The sequence below is a fragment of the Quercus suber genome, unplaced genomic scaffold (genome assembly GCF_002906115.3).
Source record: "Quercus suber isolate HL8 unplaced genomic scaffold, Cork oak 2.0 scaffold_37, whole genome shotgun sequence".
Classification (NCBI taxonomy): domain Eukaryota; kingdom Viridiplantae; phylum Streptophyta; class Magnoliopsida; order Fagales; family Fagaceae; genus Quercus; species Quercus suber.
The window spans coordinates 485,891-506,139 of record NW_027069502.1 but is presented as its reverse complement, the minus strand read 5'-3'; the positions used below and the strand labels follow the sequence as shown (position 1 = coordinate 506,139).

Genomic DNA, 20,249 nt, shown 5'->3' with positions numbered 1-20,249 from the left:
TTTTAATGTTTAATTTGCTCAAATTCCAAGAGAAAGATCACGAGTATGATTAAAAAGTCATACACTTTAAAAGCAAAAACTTATATTAATTACTACTTTCTTAGTTCCACATTTACTCCTAGTCCTACTCCTAGGTGTGTCACAATTTTTCTTTATCATATATTTTTATTTAATTAATATTACATATAAATATAATAAGTTATTATTAATTTAACAAAAATATATGATTAATTATTTAATTATATTTGTTTATGCATTCAATGGTTGTTGTATTACAGATCTTTAAACAATTAATAACTTTTTTAGACTATTATACAATGTAGTTGTATTTTATACTAAATTGTATTTAGAGTACTATTTAAGATTATTGTATATAATATGGAAGTTGTATCTACAGCATGGAACCACTTCTAACCGATTACAGGAATCTTTTGAAAGAGTTTCCTTGCAAGTGCGTGATCCATGCTTTTCGGGAAGCAAACCAATGCCCTGATGCATTGGCTAAAATGGGAGTGCAATCATTGTATAATTTTGATGTTTTTTGTAACCCACCGTCTGTGGTGGAGGTTATTTTGGCTGCTGATAAAGCTAAAATGTATTGTAATAGACTTGTAAATCCTTAGTTTTAATTTTAAATCATGGTTTACCCACAAAAAAAAAAAAAANTCGTTGGCTGCATTAACAATACAACTCTTGCAATCTTTCTCTAAGATATCACCACAACAAATGGTAAGCCCATAAACTATGTCTGCGCCTTGACCCTTTGTGCCTATTACAAAACCAGTGGAAGGGATTTCGTAGAGAAGATAAGGAAAAAGCTCATTCAAATTTGTATCATAATGGTCAATGATTGTGGAATTTACCTAAACCAAGTATTAACTCAAACCAAAATTCAACCAAAGCTACAAAAGAGAGAGAGAGAGAAGATTTTGTGACGTAAAATTTAAAAAATACAATACCAAAACATATATTAAAAAAAAAAAACCATCAACCTTAATCAGAGTTGTAAGAAAGAAAAAAATCCAGAGAGAGAGAGAGAGAGAGAGAGAGAGAGAGAGAGCACTCAGTTTTTTGTAGGAAAAATTTGGATTGAATGAGAGAAATGATATCGAATTTATACAAAAATAAAATGGGGGAGAAGAAGAGTCAAAATATAAGAAAAAAATTGATTAAGTGTAATGGTAAAGAAGAGGGTAGTGGGGAGATGAAGCGGAAAAAAGGGAGGGGAAAGGTTGGTGGAAGTGGAAAGGTTGGAAAAAATGTAATGGTAAATGTGAACTCATAGGGAGAAGAAGAGTGTTTTTTAATTTTTTATTTATTTATTTTTAAGAATAGGGAGAATAAAAGTTTTAAAAGAGAGAAAAAAAATTAGAAAATAAGTGGATGATGTGGCCGCTGATGTGGCTTAACGGGAGCGTAGCAACAATAATTGCTACGCTTTAGCTTTTAGTAATATATAGATATAGATGTATAAGAAAACTAGCCATAAAAGTAAGAAATGGATCCAATTCATGGTTTCAATTATAATTTCCTTTTAACCCATTCTTTTATACAACCAAATATAATGAAATGTAAAAAATTGTACTCATATAAGGTTTTCCATTGAAACAAACAGAGTTATTACATTTAGCTTTTGTTTGAATCCGTAGGCATCAATGCAATGCCAAGCATATGAAAGCAAGCCTCAAGTAGATTGGTATTTCGTAAAGTTTTTTACTATTTTTTTATTAACTTATTTTTTTATATTCAGCTTTTTAAACTATTATTTTTAAACTGAATCAAATATTTGTCAACTTTCAGAAAACAAATCAATAATCTTTTCAATAAACCCTAATTCAAATGCAAATTAATTAAGCATGATATTTTGTTGTAAAACGGTTTGTACCTCCAGCATTTGTGATTCTAGAATAGTTATCAAACCCAAACCAACTTGGTTAGTTGGATCAATGAATTAGTGAAAAATAAAGCATAAGACTTGGTCAAATCCAGTAAATTCCGGTAAAAATCTTTGTAATCCTTATCGACCCTAATGAACTCTTAAAAGCGTGTGGGTTTTTTTCTTTATGTACCCCACATAATTTTTTAAATGATTTTAAATTTTTGTTTTTCTGAAAAGAGAATAGCTTGTATTAAGGAACAAAATCAATGAAGACATTATCTCCCATGGTTTATTTTGATTATTTACAGACACAAAAAGTGTCTCTTAATTTATATATGCTGAAATGGTTTGAATTATTTTCATTTCAAATTTTTTTTTTATCTTTTTTATTTTATTTTAAATTTCTTAAGTGAATTGTTTCTACTTATATTTGTGTCAACATTCTTATTATATTCCTTAATAAGTTAAACTTGAATTACGTACTAGTCTTTCATGAATTTTTCTTTTATGACTTACCATTTTGGTATTCATTAAAACATTATTAATAATGTTAATGAAAAAACATAGTGGAGATCTTTATGTTTATATTTTGAGAGTGTCCAATAATTAATATTGCATTAAGTATGTCCCCATATGTTTACATATATATATATATATATATATATATTTTATCATGAATATGTATTTTTTGTTATTGTAAAAGATAACATGCATTAAATTTGTTTCGAAATATTGGAAACAATTGTGAAGGAACAGCTTATTTCACAACTGGACATGTCCAAAATTTTGAAAAAATATATCGTGTTTTTAAATTTAATGTTTTCTTTGTTATTTCCTATCCCTTAAAGAATATTTTTTGAAAATTTTTTTATCTATTTATTAATTTATTCCGGATAAGTAAATGAGGGAGGCTGAGAGGGGGTGAGGTTCAAACCATAAGATGAGCACCACAAAAATGTCATCACCAGTGGGAAATCATTTGAACCCCTTTTTGAAATTTGCTTAAATTGGAAGAAATGCACAAATATGAATTCACGAAGAACAGAAGAATCATTGAATTGAAAAAGGTAAGTGAAGTTTGCCTTTTAGGACTGATAATTCTGGAAGATCAGTGGGTTGGAAATTTTCAGACTTCGTCAATTTTGGGAACTGGATCCTGTATAACCAAAACCAATCAGAGTGAAGACCGGTGGAGGCCGGCCTATAACCCTCCGATGATGAAGTTAGAAGGCTGGAATGGAGAGGAAAGATATCTAAGTGTTTTCTTCCTTCTCTAGGTCAAAAGTAAAAAATGTCCGAATCCCCTTACCTTTACGCAGGATCACGTTTATATAGTGCATGGAATGGTTATTGGCTTTGATAACCGTTCCTATTGTTAAGGAGTTCACCAAAATCGGAGGTAACTTCCATAACTTCCTTAGACGTCGTTTCATCTGAACCGATGCCCCTTTACGAGTAATGGAGGTTTCGATCCTTTTTGGTTAAGGATGCTTGGCTCGTCTATCACTAATTAAGGACGGACGAGCCATGGCATGACCATGCTTTCCTCGTCCGTCCTTTGTGGCGGACGAGACCATCCTTGTCCGCCCCAAAGGAACCACGGACGAGACATTAATCGTCCGTTCCCAAAGAAGGGACGACACAACTTGACTATGCTCATTTTTCTTATCTTTCTTCTCTTTCTGTAGACGAGCCATATGGACAATTTAAGGTGGTATAATTTTGTAGCATCATCAAGGACCTCATTGTAGATATCAGGAAATTCTGCAAGATACTTGACAACAAAAGTAATAGCTGCGCTTGCTGTGTCATGTCCACCTATAAGCAAACCAATAATCTTGTCAGCTATGTCCATCTCATTCATGTACAGTCCATTCTCATCAGAGGTGAGCAACATATGTGACAATATATCCTGTGTAGGAGATGCTTTGTTCTCAGCCAAATCAATCTTCCTCTGCTTAATGATAGCCTTCAACTCCTTCCTTATTAAGTTTGAAGCCTTAATAGCACGGTTGAATGCTGTCCCTGGAAAATTTTGCGGGAATAGAAATGACCCCAGAAGCCAAACAACTGAAAGGATCTTCAAATTTTGCAACATGCTTTGGATCTTCAATGCTCAAGAACAGCTTGCAGGCCAACCAAAAGGTGTAGCTCTTCGCAAGTGGAAACACAATCACTTCTTGTTTGCCATCCCAACCAGCCTCAAAGTGTCTTTGTGCAATAGTGTCCATGATACCTATATATCTTTGCAAGGCCTCTGCTTTCATGATGTTTGGTAATAGCTTTCTCAGATTCTTGGATTCTTTACTGGAAGAGGATTTTTGAGTGGAAGGGAAGATTTTGTTCACAGAATTCGGCCACCAAGTCGTGACAAGCTTGTTTTCATTGGAAAACAAGAACTTGTTCCCGGCCGAACCACACATAACAGCCACTGGCTCTCCAAGGATTGAAGTCTTGAAGACTTGGGAAGAGAATTTAGCCATTCTATCATATATGAACTTTTCTGGGTGACCCTTTCTTCCGGTGGAGAGAAACTCAAGGCTCTCACCAATGAAAGGTAAGCCCATCTTCCCCCTTGGAAGATTTGGAAGTGAAGCATAGGAATTTTGGTACAGAAGGAATACAACACAACAAAGAGAAACGAGGAAAACTGAGAGTATCAAACCACAAAGGAAGAAAAGCTCCATGGTTGATGAAGCAGTTGGTACTTACGTATAAAATGGCTTTTAGTGGCACCTTTTTGCAAAAGACAATATGTGAGTGTATATAGGCAAAAACAATGGTCATTCTAGAAACCATAGCCATGATTTGTTTGAATCTTCTAGAAACAACCCATAATTCTAAAAGCCATAATGAACCATTTGTGGGATGGGAGAATAAAGAAAATATAAGCCATTGGTTAGTTCTTCTGAAAACGGGGTGTATTCTGTTTTCAATTCTTATTTTTTGTGCGATCCACGGGTGAAAAACTTGCATAGTTAGGTTTTTTTTTTTTTTTTGTTATCATTTTCAGTTTCAATACATAAAAAATGTGAGAATAAAAACAAAATAAGAAAACAACTTTTTGGCATTTTTATTTGCAGTAAAATGAGTTTAGTGACATTTTCATAAAAAGAAAATTAAAGATTGTGGGAAAGATTGTGAGCATATTATTAGGAAAGTAACTTTTTTCATATATAAAAATCAAATGTTAAATAGAGTACCTAGTGTTTTTTGTTCTAAATTCTGAAAATGGATACAAAAAATTTATTAATAAATTTAGATTGATAAGTTTATCTTTGTGAGTCATTTTTAGTTATGATCTAGAGGGCTTGCTTCAAGAAAATTGAAAAAAAAAATGGAAGGCTATTTATAGAATAAAATAAAAAAAATAAAAAATAAATAAATAAATAAAAAAGAGAAAGAAAAGGGTGTAATCTAGATAAATACAGTCCAAATCAAATAATTTGAAATTTGGAGAGGGAGAGAAGATAGAGAAAACAAATGAGTTTTTGGCTTTAGGGTAAAGCTAGAGTTGCTCTCTAGCTCTTCACAATGGGAATTTTTTATTTATCTTGTGGGATTTGAGGGGCATATTAGAGATTTAATTAGATAAGTATGGTAGAGATGAGAGCAAGAAAATTTTCTCAAATTCTATCAATCTCGCTTGACAAAGAGAGAGGCGAGATTGCTGGTTCAACTATTGTTCAAACTCTGAATCTCACCTATCATGTCACTTGACATATATTGTGATCTCACTCAGTTGAGATTTTGGACATCAAAGCAACAATTTCTACTCTTTGATTTCTCAAACCAATACAATTTACCTCACAATTGTACATGATGTAATAAATATAGTAACATAAAAATACATGAAAATTTGGCACGGAATACGCCAACATTAAGATCCTAACGAACCCTATAAACTATTGAGCACAGCCTCGCTAGGATTCATCCCTCTAAAATAAAAAATTGTTTTCCCTGTATAAAAATCTAGTAGCAATAGCCACGAAGCTAAATGATTAAATGCACAACCTCCTCTGGGATTTGAATCATTCTGTATCCAATTCTAAAGAGAAGTTACAATTTGAGTCAATTTCTCATTACTAATTTATTTATTGGTAAAGTATGCACATAGATTTATAAGAGATATCATTGTGTTACGTGTTATATTCTTTGGATTAATTACTTACGTAATGTTTAATTTAATTCAAAGTTTTGGAAAAAAAATTATATAACACCGTATTATATAAGAATATATATATATATATATATAATATGAAATACGCAAATGTTTAATTTAATTCAAATATTTGGAAAACAATGTATTAAATTTTTTTAAAATGAAAAATGGAATTGATAGAAACTTAAATTATTAGAGTTGTATTATGGATTTAAATAAAAGTACAAGACTAAAATGTTATGTTGTGATTGGAAACAAAATTATTACATAATAGTGATTTTAATGGCAAACTCTAACTTAAAAAAATAATAATGATATCAATGTTGTGATGTTGTTCCAACTACAAGTCATATCAACAATATATATCTGTGTGTGTGTGTTTTACTGGACAAGAATTGTAAAATATGCAAATGTGGAAGATTTAGGTGAGTATTTTTCAATTCATATTTCAAGGAGTGTACAAGCAGCACAACATTATAATATATTTTCACCCTATATTCATGAAATCATATATAATTCAACACCCCACCAGGGTACAAAATATGCATTCATTATCGCATGTTATGGCCATGGTTTTACAATAAAACGTAAATTTTCACAATAACAACTCGAACAAAGCTTTAGTTCTAACTTTTTGGGTTGATTAAACATATTAGTTATGGTCGACCTCAATGTATATTTTCACAATTTCTCTTTTAAAGATCTAAACATCTGCGATATATGAATGGTACGGTAGTCATTCTTCATGAGAACCCTGGAAATATAGAACTTTTGTTCCTTGGTTCTAAATCAGTGGTGTAACCATGTCAATATTGGTGGAACTAAAGGGCACGATCTTGTTTTTGTTCTTAGAGTTACAAAGAGTGGAAACGATCTTGCAGCACAGAAACACAGACACCAGGAGGGAGAAGAAGAGCATGAAGACACAGAAGGCAACGAACAATGCAGGTGGTGAAGGATCATGAAATAACACCGTATTATATAAGAATATATATATATATATATATAATATGAAATACGCAAATGTTTAATTTAATTCAAATATTTGGAAAACAATGTATTAAATTTTTTTAAAATGAAAAATGGAATTGATAGAAACTTAAATTATTAGAGTTGTATTATGGATTTAAATAAAAGTACAAGACTAAAATGTTATGTTGTGATTGGAAACAAAATTATTACATAATAGTGATTTTAATGGCAAACTCTAACTTAAAAAAATAATAATGATATCAATGTTGTGATGTTGTTCCAACTACAAGTCATATCAACAATATATATCTGTGTGTGTGTGTTTTACTGGACAAGAATTGTAAAATATGCAAATGTGGAAGATTTAGGTGAGTATTTTTCAATTCATATTTCAAGGAGTGTACAAGCAGCACAACATTATAATATATTTTCACCCTATATTCATGAAATCATATATAATTCAACACCCCACCAGGGTACAAAATATGCATTCATTATCGCATGTTATGGCCATGGTTTTACAATAAAACGTAAATTTTCACAATAACAACTCGAACAAAGCTTTAGTTCTAACTTTTTGGGTTGATTAAACATATTAGTTATGGTCGACCTCAATGTATATTTTCACAATTTCTCTTTTAAAGATCTAAACATCTGCGATATATGAATGGTACGGTAGTCATTCTTCATGAGAACCCTGGAAATATAGAACTTTTGTTCCTTGGTTCTAAATCAGTGGTGTAACCATGTCAATATTGGTGGAACTAAAGGGCACGATCTTGTTTTTGTTCTTAGAGTTACAAAGAGTGGAAACGATCTTGCAGCACAGAAACACAGACACCAGGAGGGAGAAGAAGAGCATGAAGACACAGAAGGCAACGAACAATGCAGGTGGTGAAGGATCATGAAAATATACGAATCGTACAACCCAAAAAGCCAAATTGATAGCCGAAATCAAGCCTGAGATTGATACCACCAGTGTTTCAAATATATTATAGTCAAGGGAGGAGCCAAGGCGGGGTCGAGGTGGGGTAGTCGTCCCCCCGGCCTACCCAAAAAATATCTTTAGTTATTAAATACCCTTGTCTACTTTTTGTTTTTAGATTTTTTAAATGCTACTTTGTTTCTTTAATCTTAAAACAGAACATAACTTTTAAATGAACTATTGAGGAATTTTAAGTCCTCCGCTAGCATGTCTTGCACTAAATTTTTTTTAGTTTGTCCCTACCATATTATAATTTGAATATTTATGAGAACACATTAACCAAAATAATAGAAATTCATATATATTGTGCTCAGTATCTATCTAACTGCTACAGTTTCATTCATAACTTGAGTTTTGGCTCTAAAAAAAAAAAAAAAAAGATCACTCATGTTAGAAATATCTCAATAGATAAATACAATATTATGAATAAGCTTTTTTTTGTTTGTGTTAGGTTTTTAGACCCCTTGTCACAATAAGTTTAATCTAATATTAAACTAAATTGATTAACAAGATTGTTATTCAAGATTAGGTTAAACACAAATAAACATAAAATGGAAAATATAAAGAATACAAAGAACTGATGATCCAGGAAAATCAAACCGGTAAAAAACTTGGGGAGGATTTGACGTAGCTATCCTCAAGGTAAAAACAGATCCACTATTAAAGAATTGAAGTTTTACAAAAGGACTTAGACCACTAATATCCTAATGCTACCTCAAGTAGAAAACTTACTACCACGACCACATGCTAACTCCGAATCTATAGACTACTTCTTTCTTAAATCTGCTACAACACAAATTCTCCTACTTGTGGCTTTGAGACACCTCTCAAAGGTTTTGTTTTTCTTTGAAGGTTCTTTATGCAGCAATTGAATCACCACCAAATCTTGATATTGGTAGAGCTTTCTGTGTGTTCTAAGGTAAACACCTCTTAAACCTCACAAAAGAGCAAACACACATTATTCAAAGACTTCAAAACATGACTAGGTTTTTCCTTTTATACTGGAAGTAAAACACTTAACCCTACACGTCATATGGGCTTGGGCTGCATTTGAAATTTATGCAAAATTTTCTGATCTGTGATTCTTGATTAATCGAGCCTTACTTTCGATCGATCGAGTTTTGCAATTTTGCACAATAAATTTCTGCTCGATTCAAACTATAACAAATAAACTTTGAGCAAGCCTAAACCTAGACTTATTGTTTTGATCATGGTTTGCCAACATATACAAAATGAAGTTCTAATACATTTAGTTACTAATGTCTTAGAACCTAACAGTTTGTAGATTTTTTTTTTTTTTTTTTTTGGTATAATTACATTAAATATCACTTAGTATTTAAATGAATAACTTTTAATTCTTTAAATTGGTCTCAAAGAGAGAGAGAGAGAGAGAGAGAGAGAGAGAGAGAGAGAGAGAGAGAGAGACGACCAAGCTCTACACAAATTAAAACTAGGGATTGGAATGGAACATATGCCATTTATGGCTAACAAGACAAGAATCAAAAAATAATGTTGTGACAGTTATTTCTTCATATAAATGACAGTGACATGATTGTCTTAACAATAAGTTTAAGAATACAATTTTTCTCTTAAATGCTGAAATGATTTGTTGTGATTTACGCATAATAAAAGTGATATTAGTGGTAGAATATGTAAAATTGATATTACTCTAATCACAACAAGTAATGTCAAATATTTTAAAAATAAAAATATAAAAATTGTCCATAATATTACTATTTGACCTAACGAATAAATCCTTTAAAGGAATTCAATGTTGTTATTCAATACTACTTTTAGTGCAAAAGGAGTGAAAGTTTTACTATTTTAAGAAGTAACCTTCTGGCTCCTTAATTTTTAAAAAGTAGAAGTTGCTTCACAATATTGTTGACATTGCCTATTGTGAAAGTTTTACTATTTTAAGAAGTAACCTTTTGGTTACTTAATTTTTAAGAGGCAATAGTTGCTTCACAAGATTGAACAAAAGCTCAAGCACCCTATAGTTTCTAACAAGATCCCGGTAGCTTCTCCTCTTTAAAAGCCGAACGGCCCGAACCACATACAAAAAATGTCCTACCATGTTGAGGCCTTGATATGTTATTTACACAGACATGCAAGCATGGAAAAACATCAGGTTAGGCTCCTAATTAAGTCCTACCTATATATTCATATATAATTCAACGCCCCACACCAAGGGCACAAAATATATAATCTATAGCCAATATTATTGAATATCAAGACCATGATGACAGTTTCACAATACAATGTAAATTAATTTCTCTTAAAAATATGAAAGGTACGTAATTCTTTATGAGAACTCTTGAATATAGAAATGTTTTCCTTGCTTTTAAAGATTGCATACAATCTTGTAGCTTAAATGCATAGTCGCCATTAGGGAAAAGAGAATAGAATCAAGACACGAAAAGGCTAATATCCAGTCTGGGGGTGAAGGATCGTTGTTTGCGAATCGTACAAACCATTTACTTTTGTTAAATAAATTAAAGATAACACATTAATTATAGTATAATAATAATAATAATAGCTTTAGAAAAATTAAAATGTATACAAATCAATAAATTTCAGATAAATTAAATAATAAATGTCTACTTTTATAAACCCACTCTCCTCAAAAAGTCCTTCCCATCATAACTCATAGCAAAACGCACACCCACTCTCCTCTCCTCTTTCCAAAACAAAAAAGAAAAATCTTCCACTCTACGATCAACCCATGGAAAACTACTCCTTCAGGACCTTTACTTCATACTATGACTCCGGCGAATCCTCACCGGCATGATTCAAGGCCGATTTCGGCCTGTTTCGGCCGTCTCGGTCTCCGGCCGATGCGACCCGAATCGGCGCGAATTGAGCCGATTTTGAAATGCTGATAGCTATACTAGTCTTTTTGTGGTCTATGATTATGTTTTATGTAGGCTACATATATTTTGATGGGAAAAAAAATTTACAGCTTGTTATATGTTTTTAGTTGTGCATGTAGATTTGAATTTTTTATTGCGTATTGACTAATTTATTTTCTTCAAAATTTTAAGGGTATTTATTAATGCTTTAACCAAAAAAAATTTAGGGTTGGAAACACCATTGTTATGAATTATTAAGTTGAATTTTTTTTTTCTTTTTTATTCCACAGTATTGATTTTGTGGGAAAGGACTACTTAACTAAGGTCATTGTCGCTTTGTGTCAAGCATTTGAACTATTAGTCCTGCTGGCAAATTAATAGCTGTTCTGGTAAGTGTTTCATTGCTTTTATGTGTACCTTTTTGGTTTATTGTATTAATGTGTTTCAATGAGTTCAGCAAGATTGTGTTATAGAGTCTACTGGTGTTGAGTTCTCCTACGTTGTGATCTTTCATGGGGGGAAGTATTTGGCTATGTCTTGACTGTGCTTAAATCTGGACATTTGCTTATATAACTGCCTTTGTTTACTGATGTATCAATGACATTGTTTAAAACAGTGAGATCTCCCATATCCATTATACAACTTTTACATCTTATCACTGCTTGTACATTTACATAAAAGACAAAAAGAAAGATCACCTTCTGTTGGTGATTCGGTCTTTGGCGGGATCAATAGATTGTATATGTCGCACAACCTAGGACAGAACCAAGAAATGACATAAAATGATAAATCAGCAGGAAAGTTTCAACCTATATATGTCACATCATATATATATGTGCGCGCGCGCGCGCTGCATCATTCGTTTACTGCTTTTCCCTACTTGAAGACATATGTGATCTTAGTATTTTCTACATATATATAAAAACAAACGAATAAAAACATTTCTCAACTGGTTATTATGTATTCAATAATTAATGATCAAAACTCATTCGGTTTCGAGCCATTTTTGTCCCCAAAAGAAAATCCATTCTAAGTACGACACCAGAATGAAAAATGTAAGTTTTCATGTGTTTGTGATTCTTTTTTGTTCACATCTCTAGTGTCCATTTGCCATTTGACATTAACTGAGTGGTACTACACTTTTGTTGTAGTAGTAGTAGTAGTATTTTAAATAATGAGGGTATCTATATGTCTCTGACTCTTCTACTTACTTTGGTATATAAAGTCCATTTGGTTGTTGATGGAATGGTAGACACAGAATGGGTAGTACTTAGCACTTAGAAATAATGCCATTCTACTAACTCAAGTCAAGTGGATGATAAACTGAAAATGAAAGATAACTGGTTTCAAGATTTGGCTCTAACAAATTTTTTAGATCACTCATGCTTTTTTGTTTTTGGTTGTTGCAGACATCATCTTTCTTTCTTCACATTTTAAGGTTCAGTTTACAGAGAAGAATAAAGATTGGAGGGAAGCAATTTTCTAGTTTATTTCTTTATTTCTTGCTTCTATATCTATTCTTCTCAATGAGCAGGTGCCTTTTGCAGAGGACTTGGCAGTGTAAGTACTCCTTGACTTTAACTTAGTAAAATTCAACTTTTACTTCAGTTATAGCTTTTAATCTTCAGTGTATGCGTCTAGTGATGTCGGTAGTAAATTCATGAGCTTGCTTGCATACATGCATTCACAGCTGTATTTTTTTTATTTGCTCTGTCTTCACAAGTATTTCAGTTTTAAATTGATCTTTGTCAACAGCAATTTCCCCATAAAAGTAGTACCCTACATCATTCAACCTTTTTTGAAGGTTTTAATTTGAGTTTCTGGAATTTGATATTAAAACCCAATATAATGTTTTAGTAATATTGGATAAATTTGGAATGACTTGTTGAGCTGTTTATGTGGATAAAATAGATAGGTACTAGTTTGCTTTTGTAATTCTTATCTTGAAAATTTTATTGTTGATGTTCTTTCTTTTGGTAGCTGATGAAAGTAGTGAGTAGTGACATTAGAACAAATGAGTGGGGTACAGTAGAGAATAATTTGGATGATGTAAGTTATCTTTAGACTCTGTTCATTACCTTAGAAATTGGCTTGTGCATCTAGGCCTTTGATTCGAATAGCAACTTTGTCATAAACCAAGGCAGCCTCTTCAGCCTTTTCCTGAGTTCTGTGTACTTCACAAAATCATTCATGGTTGAATTGAAGAGATTGGATGTGTGCTTTTGGCAGTCTTTTGCATTCTAAGATGTGAAAGAGAAAGAGGTTTTTAGTGGAATGGGTGTCTTTGGTATGGGATGCCATGATTACTATGCTTTGTCATATATGCGTGTTCATACTTGTCTAATCTTATTTCAAATGTACTTAACTATTTGTATTATGCATTTTATAAGAGAGAACTCGACCTATTTGCATGATGCCTTTAAGAATTGGGAGTGAGTCAAATATTTGCTTTGAATGAATAAGATTTTTATTGATAAATACCATATAGATAATGTTGGCAGTACATTTTGGGTCAAGATATTTACCTGATTGCAGAGATTTGATTATTGAACTTACATCTTCTTGTTCTTGTCAATATGGACTTCATTGCATGACAATTTTTCAATCAAACACCTCAACCATTTAACATGTGCATGATTAATTGATTTGTCTATTTCCTTGCAATTCTTAATGCAAGGGAAAGTTGGTGGCTATGCATCGGTCTTTGAGAAGTACCAGGAGAAGGCAGGATCCTTTATGTGAGGCCCTTTAAACATTAGTACATCAAGTTGTTTTGCATTGAAATAGAATAATATTAAGATTAGGATTTTGATCATGCATGATTCTTGTATTGATTCATTTCTCTTCTTCTTCTTCCTTTTTTTTCTCCTTTATCTAGTTAAACTACTAAGTTCCTTTATGTTAATATGAAAATGTCTACATGAATGAAGAATTTAGTAACTTGGAAAGCTAATTGAATTTTGTTTTGATATTTGTGTTTTGGTATAATATAGATTTTTTAATATGTGGTTCTTTAAAGTTTATGTGCATGGCTGTGGTTTTTATTTTTTATTTTTTTTAAAAAGAGAAAAACCTTATTTTGAGCGTTGGAGACCCTCAAAAAAAGGTTATTGTTCTTTTATCCCTTTTAAATTTTTCAAAGGTTGCCACTCCTTGATAAAGAAAAAACATTTGTTTCGAGGGTCATGTAGGCTATTGAAATTTTAGTTTCAAGGGTCACGAAGGCCGTAGAAATTTCTGTTTTGAGGGAATTTGTTTCAAAGGTCATCAAGGGTCATTTAAACCCTCAACATAATATCTTTTGAGGGCTTTTAATACTTTTTTCAAGGGTTTTGACCCTCGAAAAAAATCAACATTGTTGCAGTGTTCCTAAATACTAAACATGTATGTTTTGGTAGATGGATTGTTTATTTATTTTGGGAATCATATGGATTAACTATGTATGAGCAATCCAAAAAAGGTGAGGGGGATGGGCAGGGCAGAACTGTCATTTGACTCTATCCATTGTGCTCTACATGTTTTGAGTGTACACAGCATACAAAGTACATCCATATTGGATTTTAAGGTGACATTTCATTTGGGGTCTGCATAATTTGCAAGACTCTTCTCTTATATCTCTCTGTCTCAATTCCTTGTGCTAATGTCATCATTGTTATGATTTTTTTCAGGATCATGTTGCTGTGGCTTGTTGGATCTTGGGTTTTAGCAGTCATTGTTGCATGGTTTGTGCATTGGATATACAAATGGTATAATCCTACATGCAAGGGAGTTCTCCCTCCTACTTCCATGGGCTTACCTCTCATTGGTGAGACCTTCCAGTTACTAGAAGGTGGTTACTCTTTGGATATGATCCCATTTATGAAGAAAAGAATTCAAAGGTAATTCAAAAAAAAAAAAAAAAATTAACTCAAATTTTGGTAAAAGAAAGAAATGAACATTTTCATGTTTTTGTAGATATGGTCTAATTTTTAAGACCAGTGTGGCTGGCAGGCCAATCATAGTGTCAGCAGACCCAAATTTCAACCACTAAATATTTCAACAAGATGGGAAACTATTTGACCAATGGTATTTAGATTCATTGGCTAACCTATAGGGAAAAGTGGGTGCTGGCATTAATGTAGCCCACATACATAAGTATGTGAGGTCCATGGCTTTGAATCATTTTGGTGTCAATGCCCTCAAGGAAAAGTTGCTCCTACAAATGGAAGAGATGGTCAGTGTTGCCCTAGACAATTGGTCTTGCCAGGCATCAATTGATGTCAAATATGCATCTGCGACTGTAAGTACATAACAATTTTGCAACTCTACGTCTTAACAGCTCTATTACTTGGAAAAGATAAACCTCACATACTGCACACAAATTTTATGGGATCAGGCTGGGTATCATTGTTAAATATTTTAGAGTCATTGACTAAATAGTGAAGGCCATCAAAAAGACCTAGAACAAATCCACTAAATAGTGAAGACCATCAAAAGTAAAGTCCTATGATTAAAACGTTTCTGATTAAAAAAAAAAAAAAAACTCGTCTATATGCTTATCGACATAGCTCCATGCATACAAGAACTAAATGAACCTACATGTACTGGACTCTCACAGTCTCCCCTCAATAGTGAATCCCTTTCCGGATGTTAAGCTATATATTACTTGTTTATTTACTCTCTCTCTCTCTCTCTCTCTCTCGCTCTCTCTCTCACATAGATATACAGAATAAAAAACCATCTCTTGCTCAAAAAAGGCTCTATACTTTATTAATTATTTTACCTAAATTACCATGCATACCTTTATCAAGGATCAATTATCACGCTCCTAAGCTCATAGTTGCTTATTTGTAATGATAATTTGGTTTTACTAATGTATACCCTTAAGACATCAATTAATAAATCAGTTTAAGAACCTTATAATGGAAAAAATGAAAAAGTGAGGAACTTGTTTTTATATCTTTTTCAATTTTCCACAAAACATTTCCTAAAATGAATAATTAATATATGTTCTATGGGAATTCATTAGCTGCACTTATGTTAATTTGCTGTAAATACTAATTATAATGATTATCATATAATTAACTTAAGAGTATTTTGGACAATGCAGATGGCACTTGAGTTTGGTGCAAAGCAGCTGATTAGTTATGATCCCCAGCAATCATCAGAGAACATAACTGATTTCTACTTCTCATTGCTATGGACCCTAATGTCTTTTCCCTTGAACATTCCAGGTACTGTTTACCACAAATGCATGAAGGTAATCACTACAATTTTTTTCAATTAATGCTAGTCTTACGTTATGATTGGAAGTTTAATGTTTTAAAGGTGACGGAGATAGAGAGGATAGGTCTATAAAAAGATAATAAAATTTCTATATGGTTTGAAATTAAAGTAGTAAATTATTAAGAAAAGCGCTGAACTTGATCATTTAGTTTGAATAATGTCGATGTTATAATAAATGATAGCCATGATAGTATTCCATTTGTAATTGTTGTCCTAATTTGTTACTTGTTCATCAGAACCGGGAGAAGGCTCTAAATATGATTAGGAAGGTGTTCAAGCAGAGGCTTGCATTGCCGGAGAAGCGTAGTCCAGGAGACTTCCTTGACACTGTCATTCACAACATGAGGGTTGAGGATTTTCTAACTGCAGAATTCGTAGTTCAGATGATTTTTGCCCTTCTACTTGCTATGTCCGATACGATTTCTATAATGACTACACTGACACTGAAATTGCTGGATGACTACCCTCATTTGTTGGAACAACTGGTTGTAAATTCTTTCTTTTTAAAGCATTTTTAGTAAAATTAGAGACACACACACACAAAAACATGATTCACAACCCCCCCCCCCCACAAAAAAAACAAAAAACTTGCATAACTGTTATGTTAATTTCTTAGGTTGAGCATGAAGACATTTCAGAGAGAGAAACTGGATTCATCATTATCATGGAATGAATATAAGTCGATGGCTTATACACTTCAGGTATGTTTAATAGCCTCTCTCCCTTTATATGTATAGTTTGAGAAACTAAACTTTACACCTTGAAGTTTGGTTCCGGTAGCAAAACCTCACCTTCAATTTGTTTAAGTCGTTAAGTGACACGCTGTCATTCTGATGTGTTTGCCAAACCAGCTTCCCAAAACTAACAGATGGTAAGATTTTGCAAACGGAACCAAACTTTTTAATGTATAATTTAATTTCTTAAATTTTAGGGTGTAAAATCCAAACTCCAAACTTTATGGATATACTTTGCAATTTACACTTATATATATATATATATATATCACTCTTAGTTTTGATATTTATGAGTTATAACTTGATTCTTGGATTTATTGGCTGTCAACGAAGTATTGAGGTTGGGAAATTTCGCTCCTGGCATGTTTCGACGAACACTGAGGGATATCCAAGTAAATGGTAATTTTTTAAGGAATTTATTTGCATAAGAATTTTCAACATGAATAAGAAATCATTCACTATATTTCAGCTTCTAAGTAGTATATATCATTCGCAGGCTACACAATTCCAACTTGTTGGCCTATATTGATGAGTCCAAATCTTCTGTCCCACTTTTTCTGCTCTACTCTATACTCTACTAATAAATATTTACCACGTGTTTACCTAATTAATTAAATACTATTATTATTGACTTATTAATACTACATTTATTAATTAGTAGTAGTATTTAATTAATTAAGTGAATACATGACAAGTATTTATTGGTAGAGTATAGAGTGGAGCATGAAAAGTGGGACAGTAGATTTGGACTCTATATTGATAGCCACTCTTGCTCTTCATTTAAACTCAGAAATATTCAACGATCCACTTGCTTTTAATCCACAACGTTTTAAGGTGAAAATTAAATAGATTCCAATAATGAATTTTAATTTTAATCAAGTTAGATTTTTTTTTGACCAATTTGGTTTACTACTAAATGCTAATTTATATTGAGCAACTAATTGCAACTCAAAATCTTTTTTCTTTTTTTAATATAATGTTTAATCAGCAATAATTAAGTAATTTTTCTGCCAAGTATTCCTTTGTCCAACCTTTGGTTAAAAGATAGATCATTAGCACACCTAATTATCATTTTTCTTGTTTCAAAAAAAAAAAAAAGTTATTATTTTTCTTTTGCTTGAAGAGAGGAGCCATCAAAATTTTCTTCTACATTTTTTATAAAATCCTTTTTGTTGTTTGGAAAGCCTTTTTTCACGTTTTTTTAACAATTTTTTCTGAGTCCATTTTGGATTGATATCATTCTATGTCATGATTAATTATATAGGACTGCAAATCAAATGAAATGTCCAAGAATTTCATGCCTTTCAGAGAAGGAATGAAGCAATGTGCTGGTGCTGAGTATACTAGGGTTTTTATTGCCGTCTTTCTCCATTTTTGGTGACAAAATATAGGTACTTTTTTTCTCTTCTTACGTTCTATCAATACCCTTAGCCTAACCGTTGCATACCATTAGCTTGATGGTCACTCTACAAGTATAAGTTCTTGTGGAATTGAGGGACATAGGTCGGGGTTCAAGTCTCCAAAAATGACATTCATATAGATATACACTTATTTATGTTAGAATATGATTTCTATTTCAAATTTAATATATATATATATATATATTAACAGAGTCTTCTCTCTCTCTCTCTCTCTCTCTCTCTCTCTCTCTCTCTCTCTCTCTCTCTCTCAAAATACACTTTTAATGTGTATTAAATAGTTACAATTAAATTCTTTTATCTGTAGGTGGATGAAAATCAGGGGCGGTGACATGTGTCGAGATCCATTGATCGGATTTGGGAAGGGCTTGCACATCAAGCTCATGGAAAAGCACCATTGAAGATATGTATATATGTGGGACTTTTGTTTTGTTATATATTGACTTGGCATATAATACAGTTAAATGTTTGTTTAGTTATTCAATCTCTAATTTGTGGACAATCCTTTTTTTTTTTTTTTTTTTTTTTTTTTTGAGAAACAACTTTGTATACAATCCTCTTTACATATGTTTGGAGTGAAAAATTGCAGGTTTAGTTATCTGGTATGCCTTTTGTTTTCTTAAGGTTGATTTAGTTAATCAAAAGTAAAGCTTAGCTTATTAGTTTGTGAGTCTAATTATTCTATAGTGAGAAAATCAGGCAACCTACAAACTAGCAAGTATTACCAAATTTTAACCCCAATTACAATTAAGTTAATTTTAGACTAATATAACAATTAAGTCCAATTATGCAAGCTTAAGTGATTAACTAATAAACTTAAGAACGGATAAAAGCATATAAAAACACAATTGAAAACCCCCCACACACAATCAAAATTTAGCCATAACACAAAAATGTGTTATTGAAGAAACTCAATATCTTAGTTAAAAAAAAGCTCTTTGTAGCCTTACTGCCAAAAATGATCCATTAGATATAGATAGTTACACTACATAGTACTCACATAAACCTCCAAGCCTAGTAGTATCTATATATATGGTTGAGCTTTCCAAGTTCTTGCTAACAACCAACTCTACGAATTCTTTATCCAATCCCCTGGATCCACAATCGAGCTCCAACTGATTTCAAGCGTCCATGGCTGAATATGTGGTGGCTCCAATGGTTCCCAAATACCATTCAACTCATAAAACTCTGATGTAGTGTAGAAAGTGATGGTTTTAATCTCCTTTCATTGTATGATAATCTATATATCTATGATAATCTATATATTTTAATCACCCTGTGGAATTATAGATAACACATATCAATCTACAATCTATTCAAAATCTCTTGCTCTTTAAAGACGGTTTAATTTGTGTTAATAAGAATTTGTGTTGTAGATTGTGATGAGAAACGAAGGAAGTGAGATTGTGTATTAAGGTTCTTCTACTATGAAAGTCTACAAAGTCTTTTTTATGTTTATAAAGTAACCAAAACACCAACAAATAAAATAAGATGTTTCAAAAAAATATGTACATAGATTGAAAAGAGAAAGGGATCAGGCGCAGAGCCACCTTATTGCAAAATTTTAAATTTATTCTCTGAAAAAATATTAGTGCCCAGATGTCCTCTGAAAAAAGAAAAAGAAAGTACTTATTTATAACAAAAATAAACTATGCAATTTTTAACCCATAAAAATAAAAAATATTATGGCTAGAATAATAGAATTTTCTTTTATTTGCTTATCCCATGAAAATGGGTTTGATTTACGAGCGTGTAATATATGGAATTAATTTTTTAAAATATCTTTTATTTGGAATTAAGTCTTTTTGTTGTTAAGGCATTGGTGTTGTTGTTAACTTTCCAATTGCTTGTCAATGTTTGATTAAGTCTCAAACTGTTTAATGAAAAAATTAGAGGAGATTTAACATTGCGAATGATAATAATTGAAAGAATAAAAGATAGTCTTAAAACATTACAATAAAATAATTGTTATGTTTTTTTGG

The 20,249-nt window shown here is 31.9% G+C and overlaps 2 pseudogenes; one reads left to right on the top strand and one right to left on the bottom strand.

Annotated features, from left to right (window-relative positions):
- Nucleotides 1-3,389: 3,389 nt before the first annotated feature.
- LOC112028916 (beta-amyrin 28-monooxygenase-like) lies at nt 3,390-4,566 on the bottom strand (annotated as a pseudogene).
- A 6,138-nt stretch (nt 4,567-10,704) lies between these two features.
- Nucleotides 10,705-18,742, top strand: LOC112028900 (beta-amyrin 16-alpha-hydroxylase CYP87D16-like; annotated as a pseudogene).
- Nucleotides 18,743-20,249: the final 1,507 nt, after the last annotated feature.